The following is a 17,356-nucleotide window of genomic DNA, read 5'->3' as shown; positions in this document are numbered from 1 at the left end:
GCCACAACATGACAAGAAGATCAGCGGCAGGCAGCAAACCGGAAGCTCTGAACAAGATGTCGCATGCCTACTGATTCCGATGCTGTTTGCAGCCATCAAGGCTCTTATCCGTGCAAACTCCTCGTCAGGAAGACTCCCAGAAGTAGAAGCGGTCCTTGCAATGGAGCCGTTGGTGTCGGTCTCCTACGCTCCGCAGGGGCGTAATACCACACTTCAGTAATCATGGCTTCCACAGCGAGAACTTCACCGCAGCTGACAATCCACAACATCTTTCGTACATGCACCATTTTCCAGTGGAACGCTCGCGGGCTACGCTCTAAACTCTCAGATTTCCGACAGCTTGCGAGCGTACCGCTTCCCCTTCATAGTCATCTGTGACTCACGCGTCGAGGAAACTTTCCGACTCAGTGGATACTATTTCCATCATTCACAACGACCAGATAACGTCAGCAGATTGCTGATAGGCTTTCGCAAGGATATCCCGGTCTCACCGGTTGATGTCCCGCCTCACAGCGACAATGAATACGTATGTGCTGTCACAGTTATTGCCGGACAACAGTACACTCTGATTGGAGTATATCTTGAGCCAGGCACACCATTTGATGCTTTGAGACTTGAAGACTTGATAGCAAGGACGCCCTTTCCGCATATTATTTGCGGAGACTTCAATGCTCATAATGAAATTTGGGGCAACTCACATACATGTGCCCGAGGTGCCAAGCTTGCAAAACTTCTCTCCAAGCATTCAGTTCAGCCATTAAATGACGGCAGCATCACCTACCTCCGAGGCCCGACGACTACCAGCTGCATCGACGTGACATTTGTCACAAGTTCATTCGCCCACAACTTTGGCTGGTGCACTGATTTGGAGACACGTGGAAGCGACCATTACCCAATCCTCATATCGGCTTTCCATGCGCAGAGGAACCCAAAGAAATTCCTTATAAAATCTACAGACTGGGACGCATACAAGGACGCTGTAAGCAGAGGAGTTACTACGGCAACTCGAAATGAGGAATTAGCATCGACAATTGCGTATTGCCTGAGGGCGAGTACACAACTTACAGCTAAAAATGATAACCTACCTTCAAATGATGACACATTCCAAAGGCTTTGCGCTATACGCAGGCGAGCTGAAAGGAAAGCTCTGCGCACAAAAAGCCTCGATGACCTACGTGCATGCCGACGGGCACAACGTCACATTCGACGCTGCATGGATAAACTCAGTCGGCAAAAGTGGCGTGACTTTTGTTCTACGCTGGATGTGCGCAAACCAGTAACCAATATTTGGCGGATAGTTAGAGGTATGCGCACGCCACTTCAACAACTCCACCCCTTCGCTGCACTCTCCCTTCACGAACAAAAATCTATAAAAGAAGTCTCAGAAGAATACTGCAAGCTGCTGTCGGCAGGGTCAGGGCATTGGACACTCTCCGCAGATGGTCAAACAGGCATCCCAAAGGCGGCAGTGCCAGCGTTAGACCTGCCTTTCACAATGGAAGAACTATCCACAGCTATCGCGGAGACAAACAGGCACACGTCTCCGGGTCATGATGAGGTGACCTATGACGCCATTGCAAAGCTACCCCACACCTCCCGTCTTCGACTCCTGGAGTATTACAATTCTTCCTGGATGGCTGGTGAGGTCCCCACGGAATGGAAGCTGGCGAAAATCGTGCCCGTTTTGAAACCCTGTGCAGCCAACAAGCTACGCATCATTCCGGCCCATTGCCCTACTGAGCTGCGTAGGTAAGCTCATGAAGCGCATGATCTGCAAGCGCATAACTTGGTTCCTAGAAAGCCGAAATGAGTTCCCCCAAGAAATGAACGGGTTCCGTCAAAACAGGTCTGCGACTGACAATATCATCGCCCTCGTCTCATCAATTGAGGAGTACCTTCATGCTGGGTACATCCCAACAGCCGTTTTCCTAGACATCAAGGCCGCTTTTGACTCCGTCTTTCACCATGCAATTCTCGCAGCCTTTGGCAGTCTTGGCCTTGGAGGAAGGCTATACAAGTGGATTGGGCATTATTTAAAAGAACGACAAATTTTTATTACCACTCCAAACGGTCCAACACGCTTTCACGCAGTGGAGAGGGGCGTACCACAGGGAGCGGTGCTCAGCCCTCTCCTGTTCAGTATTGTTCTTATTCACATAAGAACACACCTTCCGCGAGGGGTCCGCATAACAAGTTATGCTGATGATATCTGCATCTGGACCGCGTCACGTTCGCGCTAGATTACCCAGCAACGTCTTCAGAGAGCACTATTGCACATTTCGATGTACCTGGCTTCCAGAGGTCTTCGTCTCTCGCCAGAAAAGAGTGTTGCAATGGCGTTTACAAGAAAAACGATGACCCGATATCCGTTGCTTCTAGGCGGACGATGGCTGCCATATGTACGATCTCAGCGATTCCTGGGTGTTGTAATCGACTATAATCTGTCATGGTCACCTCAGATCAAAAAACTCCGTGCGAGGATTACTGCAGCATCGCAAGTGTTCAGGTTCATGGCGGGAACAAGGTGGGGTAGCAACTGCCGATCAATGCTTCTGCTTGAAAAAGCCTACGTTGAAGGAACCTTGCGCTACTGTCTACCAGTGCTTCAAAGATTATCTACATCAAGCAATAGGACTCTCAATGCCGCACGGAACAAGCCTGCGAATATGTCTTGGCCTCCCAAAGGGTTCCTCTGCATCAGGAACAGTAGCGGAGGCAGGATGTCTCCCACTAGAGGTAATTGCCGTCCAGGAAACTATGCGTACCCATCTCCGCCATGTCCTGCAAGGGAAGAAGCACTTCCTACACCGTGTCCACCTAACTCACAGCAACTCTAGCTTTGGTCAGGCAGTGCAGCTCCTGCCCCTTCCTACTATTAATCAGCCTCAGAAACTACTACCTCTGGCCTTTCCTCCATGGACACTCTCTCCTATAAAGGTGAAGAAGTCTGTTCCAGGTGTGAATGCAAAGAGCCGCATGCCACAGGCAGCACTTCTGCAAGCTACTCTCGCCTACTTAATCGAAGAATATACGCAGCACACCCATATCTTCACCGATGGTTCAACTACTAAAGAAGCTTCCTCTTGTGGCCTTTATGTGCCCTCAACAGGCCATGCCCTTTCTTACCGGCTGCAGCGGAGGACCTCCTCTACAACAGCTGAGCTTCACGGCATTAAGGAAGCTGTTTCTTACATCCTGCGCCGAACCGCCGGCCGTTGGGTTATCTTCACCAATTCAAAAGCATCTCTGCAGATCCTGGCCAACCTGCTGAAGAAAACGAATAACCAGCCAGTTTCCCTGGACATTGGGTATATCCATCATTTAGCTATTGCCGCAGGCCACTGCTTAACATTTCAGTGGGTACCTGCTCACTGTGGCATTATGGTTAATGAAAAAGCAGATTAAGTGGCCCGTAAGGGCCATCAACATTAGAGATACATTCGAAGTTTTCTCACAAAATCTGATGCGTCCCAAATGGCTAAAAGTTTTGCGTACGAAGAAACGTATCGGCTTTGGAGTTTCCCGACACATCAGTACCAATTTCTTCACTCAATCGACCCACATCTTAGATCAAGACTCTCACCCAGAATTCCTCGACAACTCGAAACACTTTATCACCGACTTCGTCTGAATGCTGCATATACAAATGGCCTGCGATACCGTTTTGGACAAATGAACATTCCGCATTGTGACAACTGTGCTTCGATAGAAACTGTGGAACATATCCTGCTTGAGTGCCCTGCGTATGCTAACGAGCGTGCTTACTATGAACATTGCATGCAGAAGCTCTGCCCAGTGCCCCTAACAATGGACAAAGTTTTAGGCCCCTTAGCCTGCTTCAGGCAACAGAGACTTGCAATGAACTTTCTTTTTACATATTTAAAAGACATTGGACATCTCGATGAGCTCTAAATTCACTTGCAGGTTACCTTCATGCATTCTTCTTGCAGTGAACTTCGTCAGCCCATTCATCGGACTATGCACTCCATCATTCCATAGGTTACATCAATACTCGCCACTGCATCCTTAGTACCCATTTCATGGCTGCATTTTATCTTCGTTTCTTTTTCTTTTTTTTCCACCTCTTCCACGCTGCTCTCCTTCAGTCTTTATCTCCCAAATTCCCCTCCCTACGCAGAGTAGCATGCCAGCGATATTGAAACGCCGGCTAAATTCTCTGTTTCTTCATTAAAGAGTCTCTCTCTCTCGTACATTGCCAAGTGTTAAAGTTCGAGGTCGCATTTTAATAACTATCTTTCTTTTACTTTTTGTGTGCTTTTGCCAATTGTTTTCGCTACATTTTCACTAATTATACCGACAGGGATCGCTCGCTACTAGCGGAGGCTGGCGTGTCATGCGCTTCGCCACCTCCGCTCTTAACTGCAGCGAAGACGAATCGTGCAGAAGGCACGAGTCAAGATTTGGTGCTTTAACAGTCTAATCATTTTTAAAATTTTGTGATTATCGCTACATGCCTTCACCTTGACGTTTCTTTGTTAGCCTCAGGCGTGTTTTATTGATTCTTGAATTTGTCTGCGTGCTCCTTTGTTTTGTTTGTGGAATCCATCTGACCCATGAAACTCATGAAAACCGGGCATCCTTTCGTATTCGGCTACTCTACATCTGTTTAGATTGTTTTCAAGACATCTTTCCAAAGAATTAGAAATAATGCCCCTCCATATGCTCGACAGTATGTTGTAAGATTATCAAATATATTTTCTCTCTAGTTTTTTACTGCGAAAGAGGTATTGTAGGACCAAGGAAAAGCAGGTTTTTTTTTGTAAAATCCTTGGTTTGTGATTCCCCTCTCCGCTTCCTCGAATCCATAATTTTCATCAGCCTGACTACGCCGACTGCAGGACAACTTACGCAGCATGTTTGTTGCCCGACAAGGGCTGATTTTATTCTTGATTTAGTTTTTAGAAAAACAAACGCCTGCATGCCAAAGCTATGCGCACTGAAACGCACGTAGACTGGATTGCACACCGGAACTTTGCAAAGTCATGCAAGCAAACAATTGAAGAAGTGAAAGATTTTTGTTTCATTTTTATATGCGAAACTTCTCAAAAACCAATCATAAAATGTCTGAAAAGTGATTTCACCCTCACCAAAAAAGGAATCCTCGTGCTTTATTTTTGCACATGATACCTCAATGGACCGATTTGATGTGTCCGGCGAACTTGACTCGATTTTCTTCAGCAGTTTTAAAGAAAAGCCTTTGGATTTATTGTACCTGTATCTAGCAGTGAATGCAAAACGCTTTGTATAAAAATACAATCCGAGCGCATAGAGAGGGCAGTTGAATGTTTATCTAATCTTTAGGGGCCTAGGGCCAGGTGAAACTAATAAAAAACTCAACTCCTAAAAATCGCAAAGCCTCCACATCACGCATCATGGCACTCATCTCTCAAACATCGCTCGATACGGATTAGGTTGCTTAAATTTCGCTAGTTTATAAAGGATGGGATATAGATAACATGATTAATTATAGGTCAATATCTTTGCCATAGACATCATCATCATGAGCCTGAATACCCCCACTGCAGGTCAAAGGCCTCTCCCATGCCTCTCCAATTAAACCTGTCGTTTGCCAGCTGCGTCCATCGTATGCCCGCTAACGTATTATTCTCACCCGCCCACCTAATCCTTTGCCGCCCCCTGCTACGGTGCTCCCATATCAAATATATCATTGAATCATATCCTGTTCGCGAACCATCATGGATGTCAGCACAGCCGTTATTGTGAATACCAGCTGCTGGAACTGACTACAGAATTCCACCGCATATTAGAACAGTTAATCCGATCGGATGCTATTTTCATATATTTTTCAAAGGCCTCTGATCGTGTGCTCCATAATAAGCTGCTGTATAAAATTAACAGTATTAATATAAATAGTAAAGTTATTAGAGTGCTCCCACAGCAGGTTTCGATCAGTCTTTATTAGCGACATCAAATCTTCTCCCCTGGCTCTAAAATGTGGTGTCCGCCTAAAAATGTGTCCTTGGACAAACATTATATTCATTATCCCTAAATAGTATTCGAGCCAGCATTCATCAATGAGATTATTCGCCGATGATTGTGTCGTTTACTGTCGTTTACCGTGTCATTTATTGTGTCATTAGACAGGTGGTGCACTGAATGGCAAATGACTATTAACAGTAGAAAAACTAAACGTGTTTCAGCATCGGTGTCAAGTTTGTGAAACATCTACACAATCAGCAGCATTGAAATAGAGTCTGCTGAATCTTTGAAATACTTAGGAGCGTATTTGCACCTGATCTGTCATGGAGTACTAATATCCATCCCCTTCATACACACAGAAAACTCTTTCAGTCGCCGGTCATATTGCAAAGCTAACAAATATTTGCTACTAAATGCTTATACCACGTTGGTCAGACCGAAGCTTGAATATGCGCCATACATTTGTGTCCTCGTCAACTGCACCTTATTAACAAATTCCATACACTGCAAAACAGAGCCAGTCGATTCATCGCTCGTCAGTATTCGCGTTACTCAAGCCACTGTAATGAAAGAGGAACTTACCGTCTAATTCAGCAACGCTCCTCGGCTCGAAACTGCACTCCAGGTGCTCCTTGAAGCAAGTTTTGCGTTTCATAGACTAACCTCGACTCGAGTCACCCTCGAGTGGAGGAGCGGAACCGATTTTTCCCTCGAAAATGTCAGGGTAGTGACTGCCCTTCCTCGAGAGCTCCTCTAGTCGTCCCACGTGGCTGGCGATCGATCCTTCGCAGAGTTCATTGAGTTTGTTTTAAAGATCGATGAACTACTTCATGACTCAACGAGAACGTAAGATAGTGATGCGCCAAGGCAACGTTTGCGAGACCGACTGAACCTACTCGAGCACTTCACGAACCGCGAGTTTCTATTCCGGTGCCGCTTCACGAAGCAGTCTGTTGTTCAGATATTGAAATACCTGCCACTTGAGGAGAACAGAACAAAATCGCGGTTTGCCGCTCTCACCGATGTTGCAGCTTTTGGCTGCACTTCGCTTCTACGGCTCGGGCACATTCCAGACGGTCGCGGGGGACCTCGTGAACGTCTCCCAGCCAACGCTGTGCCGAGTCGTTGAGCACATTTCGCGCCTGATCGCAAGCGCACTCTTCCCTCGCGTGGTGAATTTTCCGGATCACTTGGACAGCACCATGAGTGAATTTTATGAGATTTCCAGTTTCCCTGGTGTCACACGGTGCAATGATTGCACACATATACTAATCAAACGGCCAAGTGGATCAAATTGAGCTGTACAGGAACCGCAACGGGTACATTTCCATTAATGTGCAGGTAAGTTTGTTGTACTCCTTCCTCAAGATGAGCACCAAAATGAAAACTGCTGCAGATTAGGCTGTATCTAATGAGGACAAATTACTGAGCATATGTGTGCAAAATATAGCAAAGCTCTTTAGCGAGATGCGACGAACATCCAAGCAGTACTTTAACCTCATGACAGTGATCAGCTTTTTCAGGCATTTCCTTTTTCGCTCATTGCAAATAGAAACTGTTTTCATAGCGTTCTAGTTATTGAATCGTACTTCACAGCAAGTAATAAATACACTGTATAGGAAAATCCTGCAAGATTTCGGTGATGATACAATAACTGCTAGGTCACGTGCCACTACTTAATGAAAATTTGTGTGTTAGGAAATGGTAATTAGTTTTTCAGAAACATACAAAATGCAAAAGATGATGAGCTGCTAAAAACGCCCCATATCAGGCCAAAAACTACATTATTGTTTTGCTTCGACATTTTATTATTTTGTTGCAGTGCAGAATGGGCGCAGGCTGTTGTGTAGTCATAAAGATCTCGGAATGTAAACCTTTGAAAATAGTGTGCATATTTCAATGCAGCTACACACTATAGCATACATTTCTATTCACCTCTAATATCCAGTCTGTGCAAGACACATGCTCAACTTGAGCCATTTGGCAGCACGCTTTTGTGCACTTCTTATTTACACCGTGCAGGCTGCGACAGGACCAAAGCTCCGGCTTTACGATGTTATTGCAAGCTGGCCAGGATGCGTAAACGAGAGCCGTATTTTTGACAACAGTCGTGTACGGGTACTCTACGAGCACCAGCGGCTGGCCGGCATACTACTAGGAGATGCAGGTTATGCGTGTGTCTCCTTCCTGATGTCTCCTACCTCTAGCCAATCCAGGAGCCCTTAGGAGCCCGCGAGCTAGGTATGTATTACCTTGCCTTTGAAAGAGTAACACGAGATGCCGCAAACAGAAACAGTATTGGACCTTATTGCCAAATTTCTGGGTTTACGACATGTGATAATGCTTAAAAGTGGTTATTTTTGTCGTGCAGGTATCAAGAAGCTCACATTAGGATGAAAAACACAATGGAACGCGCCTTTGGCACATAAAAGAGGCGTTTTCCATGTCTGGATATGCGCCTGCAGCATCTGCCCGAGCATTCCGCCACAGTCATCACAGCTTGCTCAGTTCAGCATAACCTGGCTGGCATGTACAAGGACCCATGCCCGTCTTCTTTGCCATCAACTTTACATGAGGCACAACGCCCGAGGCACCAGCAGATGCCACAACCACAGACAGTGGACCCTTTGCATGGTAACCAGGCACGCATGCGCCTCATTGTGAGCTGTTATAATTAATATAGTTGCCACCCTCTCTTTGCGCGAAGTACCAGGCCAGACTCCAGCAGGCTTCTTCATATTTTCCGCGCATTAAAGATTGGCCTCTTTCCAGTACTGTTGTTTAATAATTTTTTTCTGGCAGAGCAAGACCATATAGATAGAAAGCGCAAGAAAGCGGATGAAAATAATTACACACTTCTGTATTAAAACGGCTACGAAGTGGTTTAATAAGCAACAGCTTAAAACTTAAAAAAGATTTCTTCAAGAACGAGTGACATTGCTTTCCTACATGTGCCAAGATTTCACCTTATCTGCTTGCGGAGCTACCACCAAGCCATAAATACTAAAAGCCTGCCCTCGTGCTTATTTTGAAGTCTTCCAAGAATGTTCTGAATTCTGTCTATTCAATTAAGTGTCAAAATAATTAGTTGGGAACATTATTTCATGCTCCCAATATTTGCGTAAAAAAAGCCGTGAAGGATGTTGCACCAACCCTAGACATCATTGTCACATGAGTGTCACATAACATCATTGTCACATGAAGAAAAAAAAGTATTTCTGGAATGCAATATATAATGAGCAAAGGAATGAAACGAAAAATTATTTATTAAAAGAACAGTGATGAACATTTACACAATAATGTCTGAGAAATGTGATCATAGGCAGTCCGGTAAAAGGCACATAATGCAATAATGAATACTGCTCTTCGGGCAAGGCTACCAAGGAACTCATCAAAACAAGTTTTACAAGAGGGTGTCAAAACAACCTCATGACTACTGTGCGTTCGCTGAAATCCCTCCTGCAAATGGCACATACCTTACTCAGATACGGATGACTAAAAACAGAATAAAAAAAGGCGCATCAAATCTGGGTCAGCAACGAATCCACAAATGTATACTCCCTGATATTACTGCATAAACGCTTAAACACAGAAGTACTCGTCAGAAACACTATAAGATGACGTAAACACAAATTGGCCGGGGACATAAGGAAATAGATCACAGCAGATAAAGTGTCCTGCACATTTGAGCAACACATGAAAAATGTTAGCACAGGCATTCTGGTGACAGCCATATAATGCATCAGTGAACACTGCTCTTCAGGTAAAGCTGTCAAGAAACTCGTCAAAAGAAGCTTTACAAGAGGGCAGCAAAACAATCTTATGACTAGTGTGCGTTCCCTGAAATCCCTCCAGTAAATGGCACCTTACTCAGATGCGCATGACTAAAAGAAGAATAAAGAAAAGGTGCATTAAATCTGTGTCAGCAACGAATCCACAAATGTATACTCCCTGATATTGTTGCAGAAACGTTTAAACTCACAAGCACTCATGACATACAAACATTAATAGATGACGTAAACACAAATTGGCCAGATACTTAAGGAAAAAAAACAGGTCACAGCAGATAAAGCGTCCTGCCAAATCGGGCGACACATGAAAGATATTATCATAGGCACTCGTATAAAAGGCACATACGGCATTATTGAACACTGCTCTTCGAGCAGTGATATGTTTTTCATATCCAAGAAAAACTATATTCAGAAATGAACCGCGCTTCTTTCACCGCGGTGGCCCAGACATGACCGAGGAGAAGGATGATATGCTTGCTCTTGCACTGCACGAAGGGCATATAATTGTAGTAACAGCATTTAAAGCGGGTCGATCTGGTTCTTTGCATGACCTAGCATCTTTGCGCTTTGCAAGAAACATAGACAGGAGAGCCGCCGCGGGGGCTGAGTGGTTATGGCGCTCGGCTGCTGGCCCGAATGACGCGGGTTCGATGGCCGCGGCAGTCGAATTTCTGGAGGCCCGTGTAATCTGCGATGTCAGTGCACGTTAAAGAACTCCAGGTAGTTGAAATTTCTGGAGCCCTTCAATACAGCGTCTCTCATAGCCTGAGTCGCTTTGGGACGCTAAACCCCCATCAAGCAAGCATAAACAGGAGTGAGTTTGAAAGAACACAGGACACTACGCATCAGTGTCTTGTGTTGTCCCGTTGACGTGTCTTTGATACCACAAATATGCAAGGCGATGTGCTTACAGTTTATTCCTAGTAGAAGTAAGTGGTTTTATTAAAGTAATAATAAAAAAGAAAAAAGGATTTTTGCTAGCCCCGGCATCTGCCATAGATACTGAAGCACCTGAGCTGGGGCAGCGGAAATAAAGGATAGCAGGCAGAATAGAGAAATGAAATGAAAGAGGTGAGGGGACGGAAGAGGAGATAGAGAGAGAAGTAATATACAAACTATTTACACAATAAGAAATGTGTCCAGGTTGTGCGCTTGATTATTTCATGATGGAGCAATCATATGGAATCATATGCATTTCGTGCAGTGTCAGAGCATGCGTATCATTTTTCTCTAAGTTTGCAAGAGAGGTCTCGTTGTATTTGATTTCCTGTCACTCAACGAGACCTCTGATGGCAAACTTACTGAAAAATCATACGCATGCGCTGGCACTGCGCGAACGGCATACGACTGCAGTAACAGCGTTTCAAAAAGTGCCATCTGGTTCTTTGCATAGCCTAGCATCTTTGCGCTAATGAAGAAACAGACAGGAGTGAGTGCAACACAAAACAGGACACTACGCAACACTTTGTTGTGTTGTCCCGTTGACGTCTCTTTAATAGCATAAAGATGCAAGACCATGTGCTTACAGCTTATTCCTACCGCTGTGCATCCATTGATTCCAATTTTCGCCTCTCCATTTCAAGCTTTACACCAACAATATTCCTTTCTACTTTTTGACACATCCTTTGGTGCACCATTGCCTGGCGCAGGATACGTATCTGAAGGCGGTGCTCCTTGTTCTTGCGTTTTCCTTCTGCTTGGAACGCAATAACTCGCTGCTCCACCTCTGGACTAAGCATGCGCTGCAATGCAACTATACGCCCTCCTTTTTGTGCTGCTGCTGCACTTTGCTTCGATGCATCAGGATGCAACACCGACGCTGCTGGAGCGCATGGTGATGATGCTCTTGGTGGCAAGGAATCTGTGTTCAGCTGCGATGAAGGCAGGCGTAGGCAGGCTGGCCTGCACGGCAGCAGGAGCTGCAGTTAATTCTGCAGGTGCTTGTTCCGGGGATGGTAAAGCTGAAGAAGGGTGCAGAATAATACTGTGAGTGTAGAATAACTACTTGCGTGAAAACAGGTGCAAATTCTACTTTAATGGTATACAACGTGGAAAGCACATAGATATGAGCACTTAATAGGGGCAAACACTAGGTGCTGCTCACAGACAGGCAGAAAGAAAAAGTATGCACTTAATATGACAGTAGAAGTAAGGTGCAAGTACGATTGTAACAGAACTCTTGACAATAGAATTAAAATCTTTAAGATGGTAAGTAGTGCAAAAATATGTGTTATTAGAAATATTCTAAAAAAACAGAGAAGCACGCTCAGACATAGCAAACGGAAGGTTATCATGGGTTCTTGGTTTATTCATGCATCACAATGCTCCGTCCTCACAGCATGTGATTTTTTGTGCCAGTAAACGTTTTGAAGCATGGTAGCTCTGCGCAGTTACCAACCTGATAATGCGTTTCAAGCATATGCATTTCCTAGCTGCCCAAATTAATACATTTTGGTGAAGGACCAGTGCTAAGTACGGGACAGAAGACAAGCATGGAAGCACAAACGCGTGTTTTTACGTGTTTGTGCTTCCATGTTTGTCTTCTGTCCCGTAAAACACGTGTTTGTGCTTCCATTTTTTTCTTCTGTCCTGTACTTAGCGCTGTTCCTTCACCATGCAATAGCAACTAGCCCGTCACCTCGCTCTTGTAAAGAATACATAATGGCTGAGAACCTCAAAACATATTTACCAGGGTCATCAGTTCAGTAGTCGTGGTAATTTGCACCATTGCTTCTAACATGGCAGCCGGTTGCATGGACAGCATCGGCTGAGAAACCGCTTCGATGTCGTATGGGTTTTGCAGCCGTGTTTCCATGTGTGAAGCTATGGCCCCTAATTAAGCAAGCGAGGGCTCATTGACCGGCTACTTTGGGGCCCACCACCTGCAAGAAGGTCACACGTCCCATGTGGGCAGAACCGTTTGCACATATACATGGAATGGGCTTATGAAACAGAGCAATGACATTTCCAGGAGCCAACAGTTACTCTTTCCTAATGAGCCTTAACGACTTCCTAAACGAACCACTCATATCATAATGCAAAAACTGCATATCAGGTGCTGATTCGATTTGCAAAGGCATCAAGTGAAAAATTAATTTCTGAACGCAAATTAAGTTCGTCAGCTAACAAGGTTATAAAGAAAATAACAGGAATTGTCGTCAGTGACAGCACCTGTGAAACAGCAAGTGCACAGGCGAAGAAAGTGCACAACAGTACATCACCGAATGCGCTGTCATTGCCACGTGAAATACCACTTGTCTATTAAGCTGTAATTGGAAAAGGCAAGTTCCTAATTTAATTCGCACGTGGGGCTCACACTACCTGCATGTTTTTTTCTCTTACAGCTGCTGCATTCACGCTTTACTTTCCCTTCCTGATTGAGGTGTTCTAATGCGAGTCCGTGTTTTTGGTCACATGGCAGCCAGCACACAAATAAAGAATCTTGCGACTGATTTTTCCTTACGTTTCCTACGTAAGCAGTTTACACATTAACCATATCAGTCGTCCATGAACATTCGCACAGTCGCGGGAATGTGAATGCTGCACCTGCTGAAAAACTGATAGAATATTTACAGTGCCAACGCGTCATCAACAGAAGCTTAAAAAACTGCAGTTTTGCTTGCTGTTGCACTGTTACGCAGCAATATACGTCATATTCACCTGCTGCGTACAGATCGCGGTTGTCCTACTATTTCTTCTTCTTCCAACGTGCTTTTTCATTGTCCCATCTCTTCTTCAATTGTTTGACAGTTTGCGGCCAAATATTTGGTTGACTGTTATATTCTGCGCACAATTTTCGCCAAGCCTTAGCTTTGGCGCCTAGAGAAGCATTATTAGTTCTCTTGCTTAATAATATGTTCATATTTTCTTATGAGTCCTAAAACACTCCTCTCTCTTCCGGACTGTAAATGAATCTTGAAGTCCCGTCACCGGCAGACTCGCTCGAATTGTCCTGTGGGCTGCTCATTGAGAAAAGATTGGTCTCACAGCAAACACTTCGCTATTAGCTGAAAAGAAAAAAAAATTAACCTTGCCGAATATGCAGCACACCAAAATGTGAACCACCAACAACGACACAGCGGGTTGAAAACGCAAGGGCGAACTGCTTCGCTTGACTCGCTGACCGGCTTCAGTTGGCGCGCTGAGACACTCTTGGCGAAACGCGAACAGGGATGCATTTTTCCGAGTTAAAATGCCCATTTACTACAAAAAGTCGTGCAAACCGATGACGTACATTATTATTTCGCTGCTGCACGGTGTTTATGTGTAGGAAATTGCTTCATACTTCCGCATCCAGACGCCGATTTGCGGGCCGCGCAAAATCTCGAGTGGAGGAGGGTTTTTCAAGGAGGTCCCCCGTGGAGGAAACGCCGAGTACGCTTCGTGAAACGCGATGTTTCTTTTAGCGGAGGAGTGCCCGTTGCCTCCTTTACACGGAGTCGAGGGAAAGCGCTGAGTCGAGGCTGGTTTCTGAATTCAGCGGCCCAACGTTTCAAAGCGGACGTAAGGTATCACGTCTTGCCTTTTTTTTTAAATTATACTTTAACCCGACACCTTACTTCCTACTGCTAATTAGGCCAGCGATACGTACATTTCATCGACCTGACCACAATAAATAAATCGAAACTCGATTTGCGTGAACGTACGCAGTGAGCTTTCAGTTTTTACACCTGACGATAAAGAAATGAAATGCCCTCTCCCATTCTATAGTTAACGCTGTTGAGTGCAATAAGCTTATTTCAGTAGTAAGATATCTAGTCTGAAAGAGTAGGTGAGCAAGATAAATCTATTTACGAGTTTGTTTGGTTTCTTAGCGGTTGTTTTTGGTTTTTCGCAAGCTTTTGAGTAGGCTCTATTGCTTGCTTGCATTTCCATTTCTAGAATATTCATAATTAATTTATTGTTGACTGCTTAAACCGTTTGTTGTGACGCATCCCAGCATGCTTTTAAGTGGTGCAATGTTACTGTTGTATTTTGTTCATTGTCTCTCTTGCGTGATGTTCTCCCCCTATGAAGTGCTCACATCGGCCTCTAGGCTAAATAAATGAAAAAAAAAATCCTCGGCCATATCTATCCAATTCACTCTTTCCTATGCCAGCAGCGACCATCCTATCCCATCCGATTTCTTAATACAATTCGCTCATATAACTTTCTGCCGGCCACCCCCTGCTACGCTTGCCTTCTATTAGAACCCATTCGTTTGCATTGACGATCGTAGGTTATCAAGTGTTTTCCTGATTTTGACTTGGGTGCCATTAACCCGTGTTTTTTCCTTTAAACGCTCTTGCCCCTCCCGGTCTCTTTTCTTCACACCTATCATTTTTCTTTCCATAGCTCGCTGCGTTGTCCTCGATTTAATTTGATCCCTTTTCTTTATCCACCACGTTTCTGCCCCATAGGTGGGTACCGGTTAGATAAAGCCGTTCTGTACATTTCTCGTGAGAGATATTGGTAAAACGTCATTCATAATATGACAGAACCTGCCAAATACGCCCCAGTCTATTCTTATTTTTCTGTTTATTTTACTCTCGTGATGCGGATCTGCGGTCACTACCTGCCCTATGTATACGTATTCCCTCACCACTTCAGACACCTCACTACCAATTGTATACGCTGTTCCCTGCAGAAATAGTTCCTAGAAAATTTTTTTTGCAGAAGAATAGTAGCCCTAGTCTATTGCACAGCAGTATTACTTTTTAGTTTCCAAGGATAAAAAGTTGCGCATTTCTTATAGTAAATAAAAAAAAATTACATTTTTTGTTTGCAGCGTAACTGAGCTTCCAATTGGGAGCCGGACATTTTGCCTCTCTTTGAAGAATAGTAGGCCTAGTCCATAGAAAAGCCGCTTTGCTGACGCAAATGACGTGAACTTAATCGCAAAATTAATATAGTTGCTCGCATCACTTCAATCACAAGTTTAACATTTAGTGCGTAATATGGCCCCAACCTCTTGATTTTTAAGAATTCGTCGTACGCATAAAAAGCGCGGGTGTATAGACTGCTTGTTCACAGTCATCGTACCGGAAATCCACCCAGGCGCAGGCAAGCTATCAATTCTGCTGTTCAATTGACTCCTTCCGGAGGCACGTTCAGGAGAATAAATAGCATGTCGCGGTGCTGCTGTCGCCAGTGTTGCCCTTACTTAAAGGTACGGCTTCATATCCGGCCACAGAAGCTATATTTCCCGAAAACTCAAAACCAAATTTGCTAGAAGTCAGTTGAGACTTCTTTTCAATGCGGCGATGGGACAATACATATGAAGCAGTCTAGAAGGAAGTACTCGCTCAAGTACTCGCAGTGCGTCTGTGGGAACGTGCAATACAGCTTGCCATGGTCGTAATGGCAAGCCGTAGAGTGCTGCTGGTCGCCCTGCGGTGCGCCTGCGTGTGCGAACGTACAAAGTGCTGGGAGATGCGTAGCATTCCTATAGACTTTTCATCAAGGCGGTGCTGATTCCCGCGCGCACATCGCCTCTGATCCGCGTGCGCCTCTTCGCTGAAGTGCTTAATATTGCTGGCCGCACGTTTGTCTGGGTTCGTAGACGCCCAGCCCCGCAAACGCAAGGCCAGAGCATGGCCGATGCAGAGTGGAGCAAGGGCTCATTACTCAGCTAAAGAACGTAATTCCGCTGTTAATTAAATAGTTTTTTACGGAAATTTTTATCCCAATGTATTTGAGTGCATTACTAAATTATCAGCCCAGGAAAGTAACGAATTACATTACTGAAATTACAGTAATTAAATTACTTTTGCGGGTAATTTTTTCCAGTAATTTATTTACTGCCATGTCTACCAGGGCGCAATACACTCGTCGACGTGCAGCAGACCGAAAATTCGGCGCCAGGCGAGCGGAGGACGCTTGCGAAATGCGTCGACGCAGGTGCGAATAGTAAGTCGCCACAACTGCTTGAACAACCACAGCTGCCGAAGCTAGCGGTTGGACGCAGTGTGCTGTACACGCGAATAATTAGCAATGTTTACACTTCCTGTATAATGCTATCTCTGAATGTCGCACACATCTAAGCAAACAAATATTTTTTTCTAAGTGTTCAAACATTTATGCAGTGATATGGGTGAACTCTTCAGCGGGAACTAGCAGGTGAAAAAACAAACAAATGGCATTGTGCAAATGTTACTGAGAATCGCAGGATTTCTTTTATGTTCCAGGTCACAAAGACTTGCCGTATATCTTATGAGCGATGTGGTAGGATTCCAAAAATGTAAATTTAAAGCCTTATCTCTGAAAGCAGCTCACAAATCCTTAGAAAGAGCTAAGAGTAAAGATTAATAGCGTGAGTTCCAGCCGCTGCGTAATATTGTACGTAAATCTTTAGGTCAGGCAAGGCCCAGACTAAAGCTGCCGCTTTGCCTTCACGAAGAAAAGTGCTAATGTGCCCGCCAGGCATGCAGTAATGCACCACAACAAAGTGGTAACTGCGAAGCAAAAAAAAAAAGACTAGGCTTAGAAGGTTTACCACGTCTTCGACTTTCAAGCCTCCATTAATATGTATGCCGTAGACGTGTGTCGAAGGGAACGTGGCTTTTGTTTTCAGCGCCACTTTGAGAAGCTAAGTTCCTGACCGGAATAAATTTCGCATGCATTTA

General features: G+C 44.7%; 1 pseudogene; it reads right to left on the bottom strand.

Annotated features, from left to right (window-relative positions):
* Window positions 1–11,287: 11,287 nt before the first annotated feature.
* Window positions 11,288–13,614, bottom strand: LOC144095513 (uncharacterized; annotated as a pseudogene).
* Between the last annotated feature and the right edge of the window lie 3,742 nt (window positions 13,615–17,356).

The sequence above is a fragment of the Amblyomma americanum genome, chromosome 6, assembly GCF_052857255.1.
Source record: "Amblyomma americanum isolate KBUSLIRL-KWMA chromosome 6, ASM5285725v1, whole genome shotgun sequence".
NCBI classification, from domain to species: Eukaryota; Metazoa; Arthropoda; class Arachnida; order Ixodida; family Ixodidae; genus Amblyomma; species Amblyomma americanum.
Note: the sequence above shows the minus strand (reverse complement) of the source record. Positions and strands in the feature narration are given on the sequence as shown.